The sequence below is a fragment of the Phyllobates terribilis genome, unplaced genomic scaffold, assembly GCF_046119375.1.
Source record: "Phyllobates terribilis strain yellow unplaced genomic scaffold, ASM4611937v1 Scaffold_11__3_contigs__length_659146591, whole genome shotgun sequence".
NCBI lineage: Eukaryota > Metazoa > Chordata > Amphibia > Anura > Dendrobatidae > Phyllobates > Phyllobates terribilis.
The window spans coordinates 193,875,320-193,895,416 of record NW_027362771.1 but is presented as its reverse complement, the minus strand read 5'-3'; positions in this window follow the sequence as shown (position 1 = coordinate 193,895,416).

Sequence of the window (20,097 nt, the reverse complement as noted above, 5' to 3'; positions counted from 1 at the left end):
TCTTGATTGTCTGCCACAAAACAACGCAAGAACTGCTCAACATCCTGGTTTTTCCTTTCTGTCTGGCCATTAGATTCAGGATGATATCCGGATGAGAACGACAAATGAACTCCCAACCTGTCACAAAAGGCGCGCCAAAAACGAGCCACGAACTGAGGTCCCCTATCAGAAACAATGTCAGTAGGAACGCCATGAAGTCTGACAATTTCCTTGACAAAGGCCTTAGCGAGAGTCTTAGCGCAGGGTAGTTTGACGAAGGGAACCAAGTGACACATCTTGCTAAAACGGTCCACGACCACCCAGATGGACAGTAAAACCCTCAGAGGGGGGAAGGTCAGTTATAAAGTCCATAGCCAAATGTGTCCAAGGAGCACTGGGAACCTCCAGAGGGCAAAGTAACCCCGCAGCAGGAGTATGTGAGGACTTAGATCTAGCACATATAGTACATTGACGCACCCACTTAATGACTTCCTTCTGCCATCCAGGCCACCAAAAACTGCGACCCACCAGTCTCTTGGTCTCAGAGATTCTGGGATGACCTGCCAACCGAGATTCGTGACACTCAACAAACAAATCTCTCCTAAAGGTCCCAGGCACAAACAACCTCCCATGGGGAGTGCCAGATGGGGCATTCTCCTGTGCTTTAAGAATCTCATCTTCCAAAACGGAGTCTAAAGCAGCTATCACAACACCTTCTTGTAAAATGTTCTCCTCTTTCTCAGCACCGACTATGGGAGAAAAACTGCGAGACAAGGCATCCGCCTTAACATTCTTAGTACCAGGGATGTAAGTAACGGAGAAATTAAACCGCGAGAAAAACAGTGCCCACCTAGCCTGACGGGCATTCAGGCGCTTGGCAGCATCAAGATATATCAGATTTTTATGATCCGTAAAAACCTGAACGGGAAATTCAGCACCTTCCAAGAGGTGGCGCCAGTGTTCAAATGCGAGTTTAATAGCCAATAATTCCAGATTGCCAATATTGTAATTCAGTTCAGTCTCTGAAAATTTTTTTGAAAAAAAGGCACAGGGATGTACTCCATCCCCGTTATCCTGAGACAATACTGCGCCAACCCCCACAGAGGAAGCATCAACCTCAACCAAAAACGGCTTAGTCACATCAGGCTGCATAAGGATGGGAGCAGAGGTGAACCTCTCCTTGAGATACACAAAAGCTTCAATGGCCTCAGAAGTCCACTGAACCGCATCAGCACCTTTCCTGGTGAGATCGGTCAGAGGTTTGACAATAATAGAAAAATTTTTAATGAATTTTCTATAATAATTGGCGAAACCCAAAAACCTCTGTATCGATTTCAAACCAATAGGCCTAGGCCATTCCTGCATAGCTTGAACTTTAACCGGGTCCATCTCAAAACCTTCACTGGAGATAATGTAGCCCAAAAAACTAATTCTCTGTACAGCGAACTCACATTTCTCCAGCTTAGCAAAAAGCGAATTGTCAATTAATAACTGTAATACTTCACGTACGCTCCGCCAATGAGACTCCAGATCCGGCGAATAAATCAAAATGTCATCTAAATACACAACCACATTTTTGCCGATCAAAGGTCTAAGGATGTCATTAATAAGATTTTGAAAAAATGCAGGAGCATTAGTAAGACCAAAAGGCATAACCAAATTCTCAAAATGACCCACAGGAGTGTTAAAAGCAGTCTTCCATTCGTCACCCTCCTTCATGCGCAACAGATTGTATGCCCCCCGAAGGTCAATTTTAGAGAACCACTTGGCCCCCACTAACTGGTTAAACAGATCAGGAATCAATGGCAGTGGGTAAGGATTGCGTACAGTAATTTTGTTAATCTCACGAAAATCCAGACAAGGACGTAAACCGCCGTCCTTTTTTTTTACAAAAAAAAATCCAACCGCCACAGGAGACTTAGAGGGCCTAATGTGACCGGCGGCCAAACTTGTCTGTATGTATTCCTCCAAAGCCTTTCTCTCAGGAATAGTAAGGTTAAATAAACGACTTTTAGGAAGAGTCACTCCAGGGACAAATTCAATAGTACAATCATAGTCTCTATGGGGAGGCAAAACCTGAGATTCCTTCTCAGAAAAAACTCTCCAAAAATCCTGAATAGGAACAGGCAATTCCCCCCTATCCACAGCTGCAATACGCCCGTTACAACACTTGTCATAACATTTATGGCTCCAGGATTTAATTTCATTGGTAGACCAATCCAGTACAGGATTGTGCAATTTTAACCAGGGCAATCCCAACACCACCGGAGAAGGCAAGTTATTCAAAACTACCAAATCCAATTTCTCATGGTGAACACCATTAATAGTGAGGGGAAACTCACAGACCCTGAGAGTAACATTCTTCAAAGGGGAGCCATCCACAGAAACCACAGCAATGGGGGATGACAAAGGTTCGGGTTTTAAATTGAGTTTTTCCAAGAATCCCCCATCAATTACATTCAGAGTAGAATCGTTCCACCCTATTTGAGTAGACCACCGACGGAAATGAGTACAATATTTTTTCACATTACCTGATCCCTGTCTCAAACGTCTCAACTCAGTCTCAGCAGATGAGACACGGTCAGGATCATCATATAATAGCCCCAAAGCAGAAAAAAAACTATCCACTGATCTAAAGCATGTATCACTAGGTTGCAAAGAAAAGGCCCACTCCTGAGGCTCTTTCCGCAAAAGTGACATTATGAACCCTACGCGCTGGGATTCATCCCCAGAGGACCTGGGTCTCAAACGAAAATACAATAAGCAAGCATTTTTAAATGAAAAAAATTCTTGGTGTTCACCAAAAAATAAATCAGGCAAACGTACCTTAGGCTCCAAGAAATGTGCTCCAGGACAGTTACTCACGTGCTGACGGAGCTCGGCCACCTCCAGAGAGAGTCCCTGCAGGCGTTGAGCCAAATCCTGAACCGACACCATGATGGAACAGAAAAATCTTTCCTTAGAGAATTTGCAGGCTGGACTTACTGTTATGTTCTGCTACCAGGGCTAAGGAAAGAGAGGAGATCTGTCCCTACGATAAAACTCAGCTTGATCCCTACGATGTAACAGGGAACCTGATCCTGCGATCAGACCTGCTAAAGTCCTCAGCTAGTCTGTACGGAAACCTATAGATGTGGGGGAGGAATCCCTACAAGTACTAGGGACTGCGAGCAAAATGGACACCTCCTAACAGAAATAGTAGCAGACAGACGAACAAACAAACAATATAGAACACAGAGGTCCGAAGACCAAGCAAACTAACAGAGTTAGATACTGAGCACTGGCTAGCTAAAGAGTAGTAATACAATGAAGTCCAGCAAAGCCAGAAGGGCGGAGCAAGACTAAATAGGCCAACAAGGTCATGTGACCAGCAATAGAAAAAACCTAAGAGCAAGGTTCTAACACCTGGACTATATTATCTCCGATACTGGTCTGCGGATGGATTCCGAGAAGGTCTCTGCCTTCTTAAAGTGGCCCCGACCGGAGGGGTTGTAGGCGATTCAGCATTTCCTGGGCATCGCAAATTATTACCGCCTCTTAATTCCTCATTTCTCCTCCCGGACTGCTCCCATCTCCGCGCTCACCCGTAAAGGAGCAAATCCCAGGGAATGGACTTCTGTAGCGGAGGAGGCCTTCATCTCCTTAAAACAAGCCTTCTCCTCTGCTCCTGTGCTACACCGTCCGGATTGCAACAGGCAGTTCTTCCTGGAAGTTGATGCATCCTCCTCTGGAGCGGTGCTCACCCAGAAATCCTTGTCCGGGAGAATGGTAACCTGCGGCTTCTTCTCCAAGCTCTTCTCCTCATCCGAGCGCAATTACTCCATAGGAGATCGTGAGCTGCTAGCCATCAAATTAGAGCTGGAGGAGTGGCGCTACTTGCTGGAGGGGGCTGTGCACCCATTGGTCATCTACACTGACCACAAAAACCTGGCTTATTTGCAGAACGCCCAAAGATTAAATCCGCGTCAGGTCAGGTGGTCTCTACTCTTTGCCCGATTCTGCTTCACTCTGCATTACCGCCTGGCAGACAAGAACATTAAAGCTGACGCTCTATCACGCTCATTCCTGTCTTCCGACCAAGAGAAGGACCCTCTACATATCATCGACCCCTCCAAAGTAATGACTGTGGCTCTGTTTGACCTGTCTCATCTTCCACCCAGTAAGACCTTTGTAGCGGTTCCGGATCGTAAGAAGGTTCTACTCTGGGGCCATTCATCCAAACTAGCCGGTCATGCTGGCCAGAGGAAGACCTTTCTGCTCATCGCCCAACATTACTGGTGGCCTTCCTTGTGCAAGGATGTCGCGGACTTTGTCGTTGCTTGTTCCGCCTGTGCCCGTAACAAGGTTCCCAGGCACCTTCCAACCGGCCGTCTTCTTCCTCCTCCCTTGCCTTCCGCTCCGTGGCAACACATTGCAATGGACTTCATTATGGATCTCCCTGTCTCTGCCGGTTGCACTGTCATTTGGGTGGTCGCTGACCGCTTTTGTAAAATGGCCCACTTCATCCATATGCCTGGTCTCCCGTCTGCATCAGTGCTGGCTAAGGACTTCATCCATCACATTTTTTGTCTCCATGGCCTACGCCTCCACATTGTGTCAGATTGCGGGGTTCAGTTCACTTTGCACTTCTGGAGAGCTAAGTGTAAGCTGCTGGATGTCTCCTTGGATTTCTCCTCTGCTTATCATCCTCAGTCCAATGGTCAAGTGGAACGTATCAACCAGGTCCTTACCAGCTTTCTTCGGCACTTTGTCAACGCTCACCATAACGATTGGGCTCAGCTCCTGCCCTGGGCCGAGTTCTCCTATAATAACCATGAGAGAGAGTCTTCTTCTAAATCCCCGTTCTTTGTGGTCTACGGTCAACACTCCCGGATTCTGTTTCCCGTCTCCTCTTCTGTGGACAATCCCCCTGCGGAGTCTCTGGTCAGCAAATTTTCAGCTATTTGGCAAGACACTAGATCTGCACTTTTTACATAGTTACATAGTTACATAGTTTATAAGGCCGAAAAAAGACAAGCATCCATCCAGTTCAGCCTATTTCTTGTGCACTGCAGCTATTCCGCTATTCCTATACCATGCGGTATAGGCCAATTTACATCATTGAGGAAAAATTCACTTCCCGACACCAATCTGGCAGTCAGATTAAATCCCTGGATTAATTAACTAAGCATAAGATGTAATTTTATTGTTCTCAAGAAAGAAGTCCAGGCCTCTCTTGAACTCATTAAGTGAGTTGGACATCACCACTTCCTCTCCCAGAGAGTTCCAGAGTCTCACGGCTCTGACCGTAAAGAATCCCCTTCTATGCTGGTGCAGGAACCTCCTTTCCTCCAGACGCATAGTGTGCCCCCTCGTCTTTGTCACCATTCTTGGTATAAACAGGTCATGGGAGAGATCTCTGTACTGCCCCCTGATGTATTTATACATGTTTATGAGGTCTCCCCTATGCCTTCTCTTTTCCAATGTAAATAGGCCTAATTTTGCCAACCTCTCTGGGTATTCTAGTCCCTCCATTCCCTTTATTACCTTAGTCGCCCTCCTTTGTACCGTCTCTAGCTCCAATATGTCTTTCCTGAGCACCGGAGCCCAGAACTGTGCACAATATTCTAAGTGCGGCCTTACCAGCGCTTTATACAGAGGAAGAACAATGTTCTCATCATATGCCCCTATTCCTCTTCTGATGCATGCCATGACTCTATTTGCCTTCGCAGCTGCTGCCTGACACTGGGCACTCCAATTTAATTGGTTATTAACCAAGACGCCCAGGTCCTTCTCCATGTCAGATTTCCCCAACGGTTTCCCATTTAATATGTATGGGTGACTGCTGTTTTTCTTTCCCATGTGCATGACCTTACATTTATCGGCATTGAACCCCATTTGCCATTTTTTGGCCCAACTCCCCAATTTATCTAAATCCTCCTGTAGCTGTGCCCTATCCTCATCTGTATTAACTACTTTACAAAGTTTAGTATCATCTGCAAATATTGCTATTTTACTATGCAACCCTTCCACTAGATCATTAATAAATATATTAAATAATATAGGGTCTAAGACAGACCCTTGAGGCACCCCGCTAGTAACCCTGACACACCCTGAGCTTACTCCATTGATAACCACCCTCTGCTTTCTATCACTCAGCCAGCTATTTACCCACTTGCACACATTATCCCCCAGACCAAGCATTCTCATTTTATATACCAACCTTTTGTGTGGCACAGTATCAAACGCTTTGGAGAAGTCAAGGTATACAACATCCACTGACTCTCCCCGGTCCAGCTTTGAGCTCACCTCCTCGTAGAAGGCGATCAGGTTTGTTTGGCAGGAGCGATCCCTCATGAATCCATGTTGATATTGAGTTAGACAGTTATTATCATTAAGATATTCTACAATAGCATCTCTAAAAAATCCTTCAAACAATTTACCCACAACAGATGTTAAGCTGACTGGTCTATAGTTCCCAGGGTCACTTTTAGACCCCTTTTTGAATATTGGTACCACATTTGCTTGGCGCCAGTCTAGTGGGACAGTCCCTGTCCATAAAGAGTGCTTGAATATAAGATACAGTGGCCTGTCTATCACATTACTTAATTCTTTTAGTACCCGGGGGTGTATGTCATCTGGGCCTGGTGACTTGTCTATTTTGATATTATTTAGGCGTTTCTGAACTTCCTCCTGGGTTAGGTGGGTGATATTTAGCGGAGGGTTTACTTTATCACTCTGCATTTCCTCCGATAAATTGTTTTCTTTTGTGAAAACAGTGGAGAAGAAGCTATTGAGTAGGTTTGCTTTACCCTCATCGCCCTCTATGATTTTACCCAGGTTATTTTTCAATGGGCCAACGCCATCAGTTTTAATCCTTTTACTGTTTATATAGTTAAAGAACAGTTTGAGATTCGTTTTACTTTCCTTGGCAATTAGTCTCTCTGTCTCCTCTTTTGCTATTCTTATTTGTTTCTTACAGATTTTGTTTTTTTCCCTATAAGATATTAGCGCTTCCTCGCTGCCTTCTTGTTTAAGTTTACCGAAAGCCATTTTTTTGTTTTTCATTGCCCTCTTGACTTCCTTATTTAGCCACATTGGCTTCCTCCTATTCCTAGCCCTTTTATTCCCATAAGGTATGTACCTTCTACAGTGACTATGTAGGACTGTTTTGAAAATTTCCCATTTTCTATCCGTGCTCCTATTACTGAAGATACTATCCCAGTCTATAAGGTGAAGGGCATCTCTTAGCTGATCAAACTTTGCCCTCCTAAAGTTCAGTGTTTTTGTGACTCCCTTGCTGGGCACCCTACTGAAGCACATATGGAATTGTATAATGTTGTGGTCACTATTTCCCAGGTGCCCCCCGACCTGCACCTCAGTTATTCTGTCTGGCCTGTTAGTTAATATTAAGTCTAAAAGGGCCGTCCCTCTAGTTGGTTCCTGCACAAGTTGTGACAAATAATTGTCTTTGACATTTGTCTGTTTCCTTTCTGAGATCTACAGCTTTCGGTTTCCCAGTCTATATCGGGGTAGTTGAAGTCCCCCATAATAATCACCTCGTTATTTTTTGCTACTTCGTCTATTTGTCTCATTAATAGACTTTCCGTGGCTTCTGCTATATTTGGTGGTTTATAACAGACTCCTATGATAATTTTATTATTGTTTTTTGCCCCATGTATCTCCACCCATAAGGACTCGACCTTCTCATTTCCCTCCCATACATCCTCCCGTATTGTAGGCTTTAGACACTTCTTTACATATAGACAGACTCCACCCCCTCCGAGTGGATGAAGAAACATGCTGATAAGAGACTTCTGGATCCGCCTCAATTCCATCCGGGAGACAAGGCCTGGCTTTCCTCCAAATATGTTCGTCTCAAGATACCTTCCTATAAGTTGGGTCCGAAGTTCATCGGTCCGTTCAGGGTTCTTAACCAAATAAATCCCATGGCTTACAAGCTTCAACTCCCGGTCACCTTACGGATAGAGATGAGCGTTGTTCTACTCGAACTGTTCGCCAATCTCAAATTCGAGCTGTTTTGGGTGGTGTTCGAGCCGTTCGGCGAACACGAACAATTTGAGAAAAATTCGGCTGTTCGAGGTTATGTTCGATAACTGTTCGTGCACCAAAATCATAACTGGATTTTTTCTCAGTAATGATGAAAATTAATGTTAATACGCAGTTTGAGTGTACAGCGGGGTGGGGGGAGGGGCAGGGGATGGATCTCTGCAGGAACAATGAAGATCTCCATTTTTTTTTCTCTTTCCCGCATTTACAGTGGGGAGGTGCAATCTGTCAGCCTATCAGCAGTGCACACACGGAGCGAAGTGCTTTTTTTCACACAAGCAAGGGCATGTGTCATTGGCAGTGTATGTCACATGTCCTTGCCCTATAAGACCAAGCCATTTTCCCCGTCGCCACCATTTTCTCACTGCTGCAGCTGCGTGTTAGACGGCACCGCTGTTGCTGTGTGCGCTATACCTTGTTAATTTCAAGCCAATTTTCGCACAAATATACAGATATTTGGTGTCACCCAAATCGCACTTGCTTCCTCACAGCTCCCAAATCTCCAGCTGCCCGTCTGAGTATGAGGTAGAACAGATGGTTGAGTCTGCGGAGCTGTTTACTCATACTATAGCCTGGGAATCAGAGGTCGACTCCAGCGCTTCTGTGAATCCAGACGAGGAAATGATCTGCACTGATGCCCAGAATCTTTATGAGTCGGATCCAGGACCAGACGCAGAAGGTTCTGACCATAATGTAGACCCTCATTCAAAAACTGTAACTCCTGTTGGTGGAGACAATGAGGAAGACGATGATAAGACTCAAATACCTGATTGGAGCGACAACTTTAGTTTTTTGTCAGGGCAGGAACAGGTTGGCTCTGAGGACGACGGGTGTGATAACACACAGGGTGATGATGATGAGGTTGGAGATCCCACTTACTGTCAACCCACAGTCAGCCAAGAGATGAGGTCAGCAGAGGAGGTGGAGGAAGATGCTAGTGACGACGAGGTCAGGTTGCGCCTTCCTGGACAAAGACGTAGTACTGGAAGCACGTCAACAACTGCATCCTCAAACACAACTCTGCCTCTCACCACAAGTCGTGGTGGCTCTTCAGGTCGCATGGGTGCTAAGCCTTGCATAGCCTGGGCATTTTTTCAGATCGATAAAGATGACCCAACTCGTGTTATCTGTAACATTTGTCAGCAAAAGCTAAGTAGAGGCCAAAAAATACATAGTTTGAGTACTTCATGCATGAACCGGCACATGGACATGAAGCATAAGTTGCAGTGGGAAGCTCAGTGTGCTACAATGCGGCCTAGCCGGCCGGGCCAACCACCGTCTGCCATATCTTGTGCATCCGCGGCCTCTTCATCCTCTGTGACTGGGGGGACAGCAGTCACACCTGTTTTGGGGCGCAGACCTGCCACCTCTTTACCCGCAACAGCCAGCGTGATTGGCAGGTCATCATTTTCTTTGGAGGTGGTAACACCAGCTGGTGTTGAGCGCTGTCCGACATCGATAGCACCACCTTTGGATCAAGGCAACCTAACATGTCCGCCTGCATCTTCCTCACAGACCGGCAGTTTGCCGGGGACACCCTTATCAACCCCGTCTAAGCACAATAGCCAGCCCTCGGTCCCTCAGATGTGGACAAGTAAAAGACCATTTCCTCCTAGCCATGAGAAAGCTAAGAGGTTGAATTTCACCATCTGCAAGCTCTTGGCTACAGAAATGCTGCCTTTCCGCCTGGTGGACACAGAGGATTTTCGAGACCTTATGTCCGTCGCAGTGCCCCAGTACCAGATGCCCAGTCGGCACTACTTCTCAAAGAAAGGTGTGCCTGCGCTCCACCAGCATGTCGCACACAACATCACCGCTTCTTTGAGAAACTCTGTGTGTGACAGGGTGCATTTCACCACAGACACTTGGACGAGTAGGCATGGACAGGGGCGTTACATGTCACTGACTGGGCACTGGGTAACTATGGTGACAGCAGGACAAGGGGCTGCTGTCCAAGTCTTGCCGTCCCCACGAGTTGTGCGTCAATCCTCTTTATGTCAAAGTTCCTCCACTGCTTCTGCCTCCTCAACCTCCTCTCGGTCTTCCACCTGCACCCAAAGCCTGTCTGGTCATGCCACAAGCTTTCTAACTGCGCAGAAGGGATCCTGCACACCTCCTTACTATGCTGGCAGTAGGGCTCAACCTCATCAGGCGGTTTTTACTTTGAAATGTCTGGGAAATGTGAGTCACACAGCTGAGGAGTTGTGGTCAGCTCTGGAGAACCAATTTCATGAATGGCTGTCTCCACTGGACCTGAAACCAGGGAAGGCCGTGTGCGACAATGCTGCAAACCTGGGTGCGGCCCTTCGCCGGGGCAATGTCACACACGTGCCTTGTATGGCTCACGTGTTGAACCTGGTTGTCCAGCAATTTTTAGCCCACTATCCCAGACTAGATGGCCTTCTGCAGAGGGCACGGTCGCTGTGTGCTCACTTCCGCCGTTCGCATCCCGCAGCTCAGCGACTTACATCTCTACAGAAGTCGTTGGGCCTGCCACTTCACCGGCTAAAATGCGATGTGCCTACCCGGAGGAATTCAACTCTGCACATGTTGCAGCGACTGTGGCAGCACCGACAAGCCCTGGTGCAATACGTCCTGACGTATAGCCTGGGCCAACGAGATCCAGAGGTGGGGCAAATCACGCTGGAGGAGTGGTCTCAGATCAGGGACCTATGCACCCTTCTGCACAGTTTTGAAATGGCGACGAAGATGTTTAGTGCTGATGATGCCATTATCAGCATGACTATTCCGGTGATTTACATGCTGGAGCACATGTTAAACAGAATTCGGAGTCAGGTGGTGGCACAAGAGGAGGTGGAGGAAGTAGAGGAGGAGGAGTTGTATGCGGAAGGGCTAACATCTGCAAGGTCCAGACGGTCGGCAGCACCAAGGCGGCAGGCATGTGAGGGTGGGGGAGATGGTTTTACCAGGGCGCATGGTAGCAGCCAAACTAGTGAGGAAGGTGCAGGAGCCCAGGAAGAAGTGGAGGACGAACTGATGGAAGACTCATCAGATGAGGGAGACCTTGATCACATTTCTGTTGTGCGAGGTTGGGGGGAGAGGACAGAGGAAGGAAGCATGATTGTTACCTCGCCACCAACACAACAGGGACTTGGTGCTCCTGGATGCGCAACACACATGAGTGCCTTCTTGCTGCACTACCTGCAACATGACTCTCGAATTGTGAGAATTAGAAATAATCCTGACTACTGAGTTGTCACACTGTTAGATCCCCGGTACAAAAGTAAATTTGCCGAAATTATTCCTGCCATAGAAAGGGATGCACGCATGCAGGAGTATCAGCAGAGACTGTTGCAGAATCTTACATGTGCTTTTCCACAAAACACCAGTGGTGCACGTAGTGAATCTCACAGTTCCAACTTGCCAACCGTGGGACCGTCAAGTGTTCAGCACTCAAACCGTAACAGAACCACAGTATCTGCTGGTAACATCAATTTTGCGGAATCATTTCACCACTTTTTTAGCCCATCCTTTGCAAGGCCACAGGAGACAAGAAGTCTGACACATAGTCAACGCCTAGAGACGATGGTACAGGAGTATCTCCAAGTAAACATTGAAGCCACGACTGTGTCACTGGACCCTTGCTCTTTTTGGGCTTCCAATCTGGATAAATGGCCGGAGCTAGCCACTTACGCCTTGGAGATCTTGTCATGCCCCGCAGCCAGCGTTCTGTCTGAACGTGTGTTCAGCGCTGCTGGTGGTGTGCTGACAGATAAGCGCACGCGGCTCTCCACTGATAATGTAGACAGACTCACGTTCATAAAGATGAACAAATCATGGATCCGAAACGACTTTTCTACCCCTGTGTCATCCTGGGGAGAGTAAAAGCTTGATGATTGGTTAAAATCACCCTACCAACCGTTTTAAGCTTTCAAATTACTAATCATGTTTATATGTATCTTGACTGGAAAATAATTTGGGCTTTGTAGCAGTGTGCAGCACTGATCCTATTAGGCCATCTATAATAAGCTCCACCAGATTTAAAATTAAAAATAATTTTTAGCTGCATCTAGCCCGGAAAATAATTTTGGGGCTCCGAGATGCGCAAGACACATAAGTGCCTTCTTGCTGCACTACCTGTAGCATGACCCTCATATTGTCAGAATTCGAAGTAATCATGACTACTGGGTTGCCACACTCTTAGATCCCCCAAACTTTTCGATCAACCTTTTCATTTTAATAAAGACCAAAAAAATGGTCATTTTTGAAATTATAAGCATTAGCAGGTTGTTAGAAACTGAAATCAAACAGTTTTCAACTCAAAACTTTATTCTAGGTGATGTTACATTTTCACATAGGACCCCTTGTTCGAAAGGAGCTTCTGAACTCTCTCGTCCATTGAATTTGTCAGGTTTTGGATGGTTTCTGCTTCAATTGTTTTGCATGAGGACAGAATACCCTCCCAGAGCTGTTGCTTAGATGTGAACTGCCTCCCGCCATCATAGACACTCCTTTTAATGATGCTCCAAAGGTTCTGAATGGGGTAGAGGTCAGGGGAGCATGGGGGTCACACCATAAGTTTGTCCCCTTTTATGCCCATATCAGCCAGAGATGCAGATGTTTTATGTGCAGCATGAGATGGTGCATTATCATGCAGAAAAATGATCTTGCTGTGAAATACACGGTTCTTCTTCTTGAACCATGGCAGGAAGTGCTGTTTGAGAAAATCCACATACATTATGGAGTTCATCTTTAGCGCCTTCAGGGATCCTAAAGGGGCCGACAATCTCTCTCCCCATGATTCCAGCCCAAAACATTACTCCACCTCCTCCTTGTTGGCGCTGTAGCCGTGTTTGCGTGGGGTGTCCATCAACCAGCCATCCTCCACTCCATCCATCTGGACCATCGAGCGCTGCACGGCACTCATCCGTGAACAAAACAGTTTTGAAATCAGTCTTCATGTAATGTTTGGCCCACTGGAGCCGTTTCTGCTTGTGTGAAGTGGATAGAGGAGGTCGACAGGATGGCGTATGCACAGCTGCAAACCTCTGAAGGACCCTGCATCTTGTTGTTCGGGGGACGTTGGAGGCACAAGCAGCTTCAAAAACTTGTCTGCTGCTATGACAAGGCTTTTTGGCCGCTGCTCTTTCAACCTGACGTAATTGCCTGTAGGAAAGAGTCCTCAATTTGCCCTTATCAGCACGCACACGTGTGTACTGTGAATCAGCTACATACTTCTTGATTGCCAAGACACTTCATCCTGATCATCGCATAATGTTGATTGTAGTCATGCCTTGACCTAAACACTCCACAATTTGTTGCTTCTCAGCAGCCGACACATCCTTTTTCTTTCCCATTTTGGCAGAAAATGTAGGCTGCTTAATAATGTGAGAGAGCCTTCTTAAGTAGTCTTGCCTTTCATTGGACACACCTGCCAAACTAACTAGCACATGTGTCTGCATTTGCTTACAGTGATATAAAGAGCCCTGACACACATCACCATCAATGAGTTTAACTGACAAACAAACAAATTCTTCCCTTATCACTCCTAAACACTTTTTGCATAATAATTTGGAACGCAGTGTACATGTGCTTTTCCACAAAACACCAGTGGTTCACGTAGTGAATCTTACAGTTCTAACTTGCCAACCGTGGTCTGTATGGAATTGTTCAATAAAGGGCCCAAAATTAAGATAACATAGATGGGAGAGGTCTCTATGAATAGGAATTCCTGAGTATTTGATACCCTGTGAGGGCCAGGCAAAGGGAAAGTTGGACTGGATGGAATCCTATATGGATTTGGGGAGGGAGACATCGAGGGCCTCAGACTTCGCTGCATTGATTTTAAAATTTTACCATGTAACAAAGTGATCTATTTCAGCCATAACAGCAGGGATGGATATATGTGATTGAGTGATATATACTAGGACATCATCAGCAAATAGAGAGCACTTGTACTCGGTGCCTCCCACCTCAATCCACCTAATATTGGGGTTATGGCGAATTGATGAGAGCAGGTGCTCCGTCACTAAGATGTATAAGAGAGGGGACAGAGGACATCCCTGCCTTGTCCCATTGGTGATTGTGAAAGGTGATGAAAATGTTCTGACGCACCCCCTGGGCCTTGGGACACCCGGAGCCGGACCCTTTTTGGTGGATGCTGGTGGTTGTAGTCTTCATGGCGGCGACCCGGTTCCGTGGCTCAGGGCGGTCAAACCAGTGGCGGAACTATTTATGTGGTTTTGATGTTTAAATGTCCGACTACGCCACCAGTGGATTGCGGTCAGAGTGAACCGCCGCTACAGGGCAGACCGCTGAGGCTGGTGTTGTGGGTACAGCAGAGCGTAGCATAACTCCCCACGGGAGGAGTATACCCTCAGGGCAGTGTATGCGGAGGATGGGGGTGATGGTGCAGGGCAGCAGCAGTAACGACACGGTGTCAGTGATGCAGTCCAGGGCCTTTACTCACAGTTCTTATTATCCAGACCACGTCTGCAGGTAACGGCTGCCCACGTCGTACTGTGCTCACCAGGTGAGGGGCTCAGACAACTCCCAGATAACTTTGGAGCACTTCACAGGACCCCCTTTGTGTGTCCTTTGTCTGGCCTTTTTTACCAACACTTCTGTCCGGCTGCCTCGGGCCTCCTCTTGGTAAACTTGGCGCCAGTTTCCCTGACCCTATGTGGTGCCTTCCCAGCGGGTGTAGCGAGGGGCTGCGCCACATAAAATGTCAGAGCCTCCGGTTTCTAGCTGAGGGTCGTTTCCTGCCTCCACTAGTTCGGGGACCGGTCTCCCCCTTTGGCTTGACCCCTCCACGCAGATGGATTCGGGCGTGCGGTGGCGAGTCGCCCGTCCGCACCCCTGGGATCCCTTCATTCCTCGTTCCTGGAGCCTTCTCCGCTCCTCTTCCTTCCTTCTCCCTCTTCCAGGCCTGGGCCTCTGTTACTAGGCCCGCCTCCGGAGCAGAGCTCATGCAGAGCCCCTGCTCCCTGCCACTTCTGCTCAGACTTCTCTGCACTGAACTAAGATGGTGCCCACCTTTTATACTCCCTTCTCAATGCACCCAGGAACTGCTTCCTCCCTGCTCCTGCACTACAGGGTTCCCCTTCCTCAGTGTTCCCTCCCCCCACTCCAGCCAGGGACAGGGACTGTCGTGCCCATCTCAGGGGCATATTGGTCGCCCTGCCCCACGGCAATGTGGTGTAATGCATGCAGGTGTCGGGTCCTGATCCACACTCCATCCTTACCTGAGAGTGAGATATCACACCTCTGGGTTAGGTGCAATACGTCTGTAGCAACCGAGCCCTCAGGGTGCTACAGTTCCATTTATCTTCAGCCTAGGTGACGTATTGCGATACAGGGCCGTGATTTTGGCTATAAAAGGGTCCCCTAGACCCCTACCCCAAGCTTTTTAAGAGAATCATATATGGCGTGCCAGGAGACTCTATGGAATGCTTTCTCAGCATCCAACGAGAGTATCTAATTACAAATTTTTAACTGCATCTAGCCCAGGAAATACTTTGTGCCTAGTAGCAGTGTCTGCTAGTCAGCGGATTATCCCGGCTGTTAAGCAAGCTACACCACCTGTAGTTTAGACACTTAATTTTTTCAAAGGAAATGCTTCGGGACCATGGGATACTTAGTGAAGAGCATCAGGAGGCACCCCAAGGCATAGGGGCTGGGACTGGCAGTAGGATGCCTTGCGGTGGACAGCCGAGCTCGATCCTTATGAAAGCTTTTTAACTGCAGCAGCTTTAGTGGACGCTACTGGAGCTGGAATTACCGCGGCTGCTGGCATGAGACTTGCCCTCCAATAGATCCTTGTAAATGGATTTAAAGTGTATTCATTCAAATTAGAGAGACAATTTAAATTAAAAAGCTTAGAGCTGCCTCCACCACAGGGGGGCTCGCTCGACCCACCAGCGGACAGGCACCAGTATTGGGAGAGGGGGGCTGGCCATCAGGGTTCACCGCGGCTCTGGCACAAACCCGGCGACACGGAGGTGGCACGGGCAGGAGCGGACTGGCCGTGTCGGCTTCTCACTTTTTGGATTTTAGAAGGGCATGACATGCCTATATCTGTGTCTCCCCCTCCTTTTACTCCTCCACCTCTTTTATTTTCGCATGACTATATGTACTTGTCACTTTTCCATGTGTTAGTTATGTCTTCTGAGCAGTTTGTCAGCTTTTGGACACCTTTGAAGGTGTTTTCTATGTGTTTCTATGTGTTTTTGTTTGCCTGCCATTGGTTTTAACGGTGTTCGAAGGTGTTCGACGAACAGTTCGACGAACAGTTCGGCGAACACACGGGTGTTCGACGAACCGAACCGAACTCGAACACTACGGGGGTGGCTCAACACTACTTACGGATTCCCAACTCCTTTCATGTATCCCTCCTCAAACCAGATGTCCTTAATTCTTTCTCTGACGATCCAGGTACCGCTCCAGCTCCAGTCTCTGCTGAGGACGTCTTTGAGTTAGAAAACATTTTGGCCACCAAGAGGGTAAGAGGAAAGACTTTCTTTCTTGTGGATTGGAAGGGGTTTGGCCCTGAGGAGAGGTCTTGGGAACCCAAGGAGAACACTCACGCCCCTCATCTTCTTAAAAAATTTCTTGCGGGCTTTAAGAAGAGGGGGCGTAAAGGGGGGGTACTGTAGCATCGGCGTCTCTGCCTCCTGCTGGGCAGAGATGCCATTCCCCTCACCGCCGTGGTCCAGGCCCGGCATCCTCACACTTTTGCTCACAAATCCTTCCCAACATCTGCAATGTAGAGTTCCAATGCATGAGAACATCGCACACCAGTCAGTGAGCTGGAAGCTGCAAATGCTGCTGAAGCATGGCAAGGGTGGTGGAAGCTGTTGCTGACATTCTAAAATGGGCACACAGGCGGCGTTCTTTGACAAGCAGATCTGGCAGATCTGGGTCGGTTTTGAGAAATCGCTGAACCATAAGGTTAAGCACATGGGCCAGGAATGGTACGTGTGTGAGCTCACCTCACTTCTGAGCCGCCACCAGGTTCCGGCCATTGTCACACAAGACCATGCTTGGCTGTAGGTTCCGCAGTGTGAGCCACAGATCTGCCTGCTCTTTCAGAGCTGTCCACAACTCTTCAGCATTGTGCGGTATGTCACCTAAGCATATTAGCTTCAGCACAGTCTACAGTATTGTCGCTTGGCCGAGGCAGTGCAGCAGCTTGTGACGGATGTGGTCATTTAGTATATGGAGGCGGAAGAGGAGGAGGTGCAGGAGCTGTAGAATGTGGGGGCAACCCTGATTGACCTAGGGCCTACAATCAGGAGGATGTGTACCGTCCCAAGGTCCGACTGGGTCCCTGCTTCCACTATATTAACCCAGAGTGCCATCAGCGTGATGTACCATCCCTGCCCACAAGCACTTGTCCACGTGTCCGTGGTTAGGTGGACCTTCCCAGTAACTGCGTTGTTGAGGGCACAGCTAATTTTGTGGGACACACGCTCATGTAATGCGAGGACAGCACACCTGGAGAAATAGTGGTGGCTGGGGACCGAGTACCAAGGGACGGCTGCCACCATCAGGTTGCAGAAAGCTTCCGTCTCCATGGGCCTAAAAGGCAGCATTTCAAGAGCAATCATTTGTGAATTGTGTGAATTTAGTAGTGTGGCCTGGTGGGCAGTGGCTGCATATTTGCGCTTGCGTTCAAAGGACTGACATAGGGACAACTGAATGCTGCACAGGGACAAGGACGTGGACATGCTTGCTGATGGTGCTAGTTGAGAGTGTGCAATGACAGGTGAAGGGTGGGAGTCATCTTCTCATGCGCCATGGACAGGGTTTGGCATGCATGCACAACAGTGGAACAAGCAGTTGGGTCTGTTTCTGGACCCTGGGGTTCGGCCCACTTAGTTGGGTGCTTTGCTGCCATGTGCCCGATCATGCTGGTGGTGGTCAGGCTGCTAGTATTGCTACCCCTGCTGATGCTGGCCTGCAGATAGTGCAAATGGCCTTTTTGGGGTTATCGGCAGAGTCTTTAAAAAATAACCACATTCGGGAAGACCTAACAGCTGTACTGGCAACTTCCGACATGTTGGTGTTACGGGGAATGCTTTCCCGCCATGTGTTTGCGGCCACCACACTTCTTCTTCCTGCCTGTTGGGGTGCTATGCCCCCCTCCCCCTGTGTGCTGCTGTCCTTGTTCTGCATGTCCCCTGCAGGTTTTCCCTTTTTGTATTAACTCAGTCCAAACGTTGGGGCCCGGTTGCCGTGGATGTTGGGGCACAAAGGAGAACCGTTGGTGCACTTAGATAAATATTAATGTCAATAGTCTGGGTTGTAGTGTACTCACTGTAAATAGCGCTGGTAGAACCACAAGTCTCAGAGGGGCACTCACTGTCTGTCTCAAACGGTCGGATGGTTCTCTGGACACCAGCTGGGGACGGCAGGATTCAGGCCTTTATACGGCGGGAGTGCCGGTAGAACTCTCCGAGTCCTTGATGTAACTTGCTTCAGAGGGTGACAAGACCGTGCTTTCTCCAGCAGAGCGGGTATCTCAGAGGGGGCCGCCACACTCGGCAGCGTAGAGGAATGCAGATCAACAGGGCTCCGTCCCTCACAGCAAGCTGCCACGCTCTTTGCTCTCTGAACTTTCACTTTCACTTCCTGCCCAGCTCCCTCCCCCAAGTCCCTCCTCATCCAATCCACTCTCTCCTTCTATCCTTCCAGGCTGTGTCATCTGACTGAAACAAGGGTCCCTAGGAATTGTAGTCCACTGCAGCTCAGGGGAAAAATGGTTAATGTCTGTAGATCCCTGTTTAACAGCAGCTGCAAAGCTCTTCTTAGTGTCTGTAAGTTCCAGTATACCAGTAGCTGCCCTGACAATTCCCTGTGCAGGTGTTACATTCTCCTCCTGGTGAGTCATTGAAAGTGTCCCATCACGACATGAGGACTCACCACCTGAAACATGAATGGGGGTTAAGGCATCCTGACTAACACCAAATTTACATGCACACAAACAACCACCTGGAAACAGAATTTGAATTAGGGTGTATCAGCCTGGGGACCTCAGTGGTATGTCCCATTCTATCATAGGTCAGCATTATGGGTGGCCTAGTGTCCCGTTTGGGACGAGTGTGTACCGAGGGGCCCCCTCCTCAGCCCCGACTCTTGTCTCTCAAGAACGGGCTCCTCCAGATGGATCTCTACATTCAATAAATGTCCCTCTTCTGAACTCTCCAATTGTGGGCAGAGCGCACTCGCCTCCTGACAAATGTCCTTTTTTTGTGTTTCCACTTCAGGAGTCTGGTTTACAGGGTCTGTGCCTATGGGGCATGGGTCCTCGGTCCATCTGTAGCTCCAATGACTGTCGGGTCCCTATTCATCGCCAGACTCACTGACACTTCCTCCTGAGGCAACCCCAGGCTGGGGTGGTTGTTTACACCTATGACTTCTCCTATTGCACGGAAGGGTTGTATGACCTCCTTGGGTTGGCAATGGTGGTAAAGGGATGTTTTTTCCCACAGGCAACAGATGGTGTTGATGATAGGTTTTGACAGCTCCGCCCCCTTTCTCGGGCTTCACTCTGTAGGCCGGGACACCGGGCAGCTTCTCCATCACCACATAAGGGTCAGGACACCACCGATCAGCAAGCTTGTGCTTCCCGGGAAGGCCCAGAAGTTGGATAAGGACTCTATCTCCATGCAGTAAAACTTGTTCTCGAACTCTACAGTCATAGCGAGTCTTATTGTGCTTCCCTGACCAACCAGAGGCCTGCTCTGCCAATCTGTAAGCTTTTTTCAAATCTTCTTGTAGCTTGGACACATATTTTAAGTAGGTCTTCCCATTAGAACTGTCAAAGGATGTCCCAAAACTAATATCCACTGGTAGCCGGGCTTTTCTTCCAAACACGAGGAAATAAGGTGAGTATCCAGTTGACTCATTTGTGGTGCAGTTGTAGGCAAGAACCAACTGACTCACATGCCTGATTCATTGTCCCTTCTTCCTGGGATCCAAAGTGCCTTACATGTTCAGAAGGGTACGGCTGAACCTCTCAGGTTGAGGGTCCCCTTGGGGGTGATATGGTGTGGTTCTGGATTTCTTGATCCCACAGATGGCGCATAGCTCCTTGATTAGTCT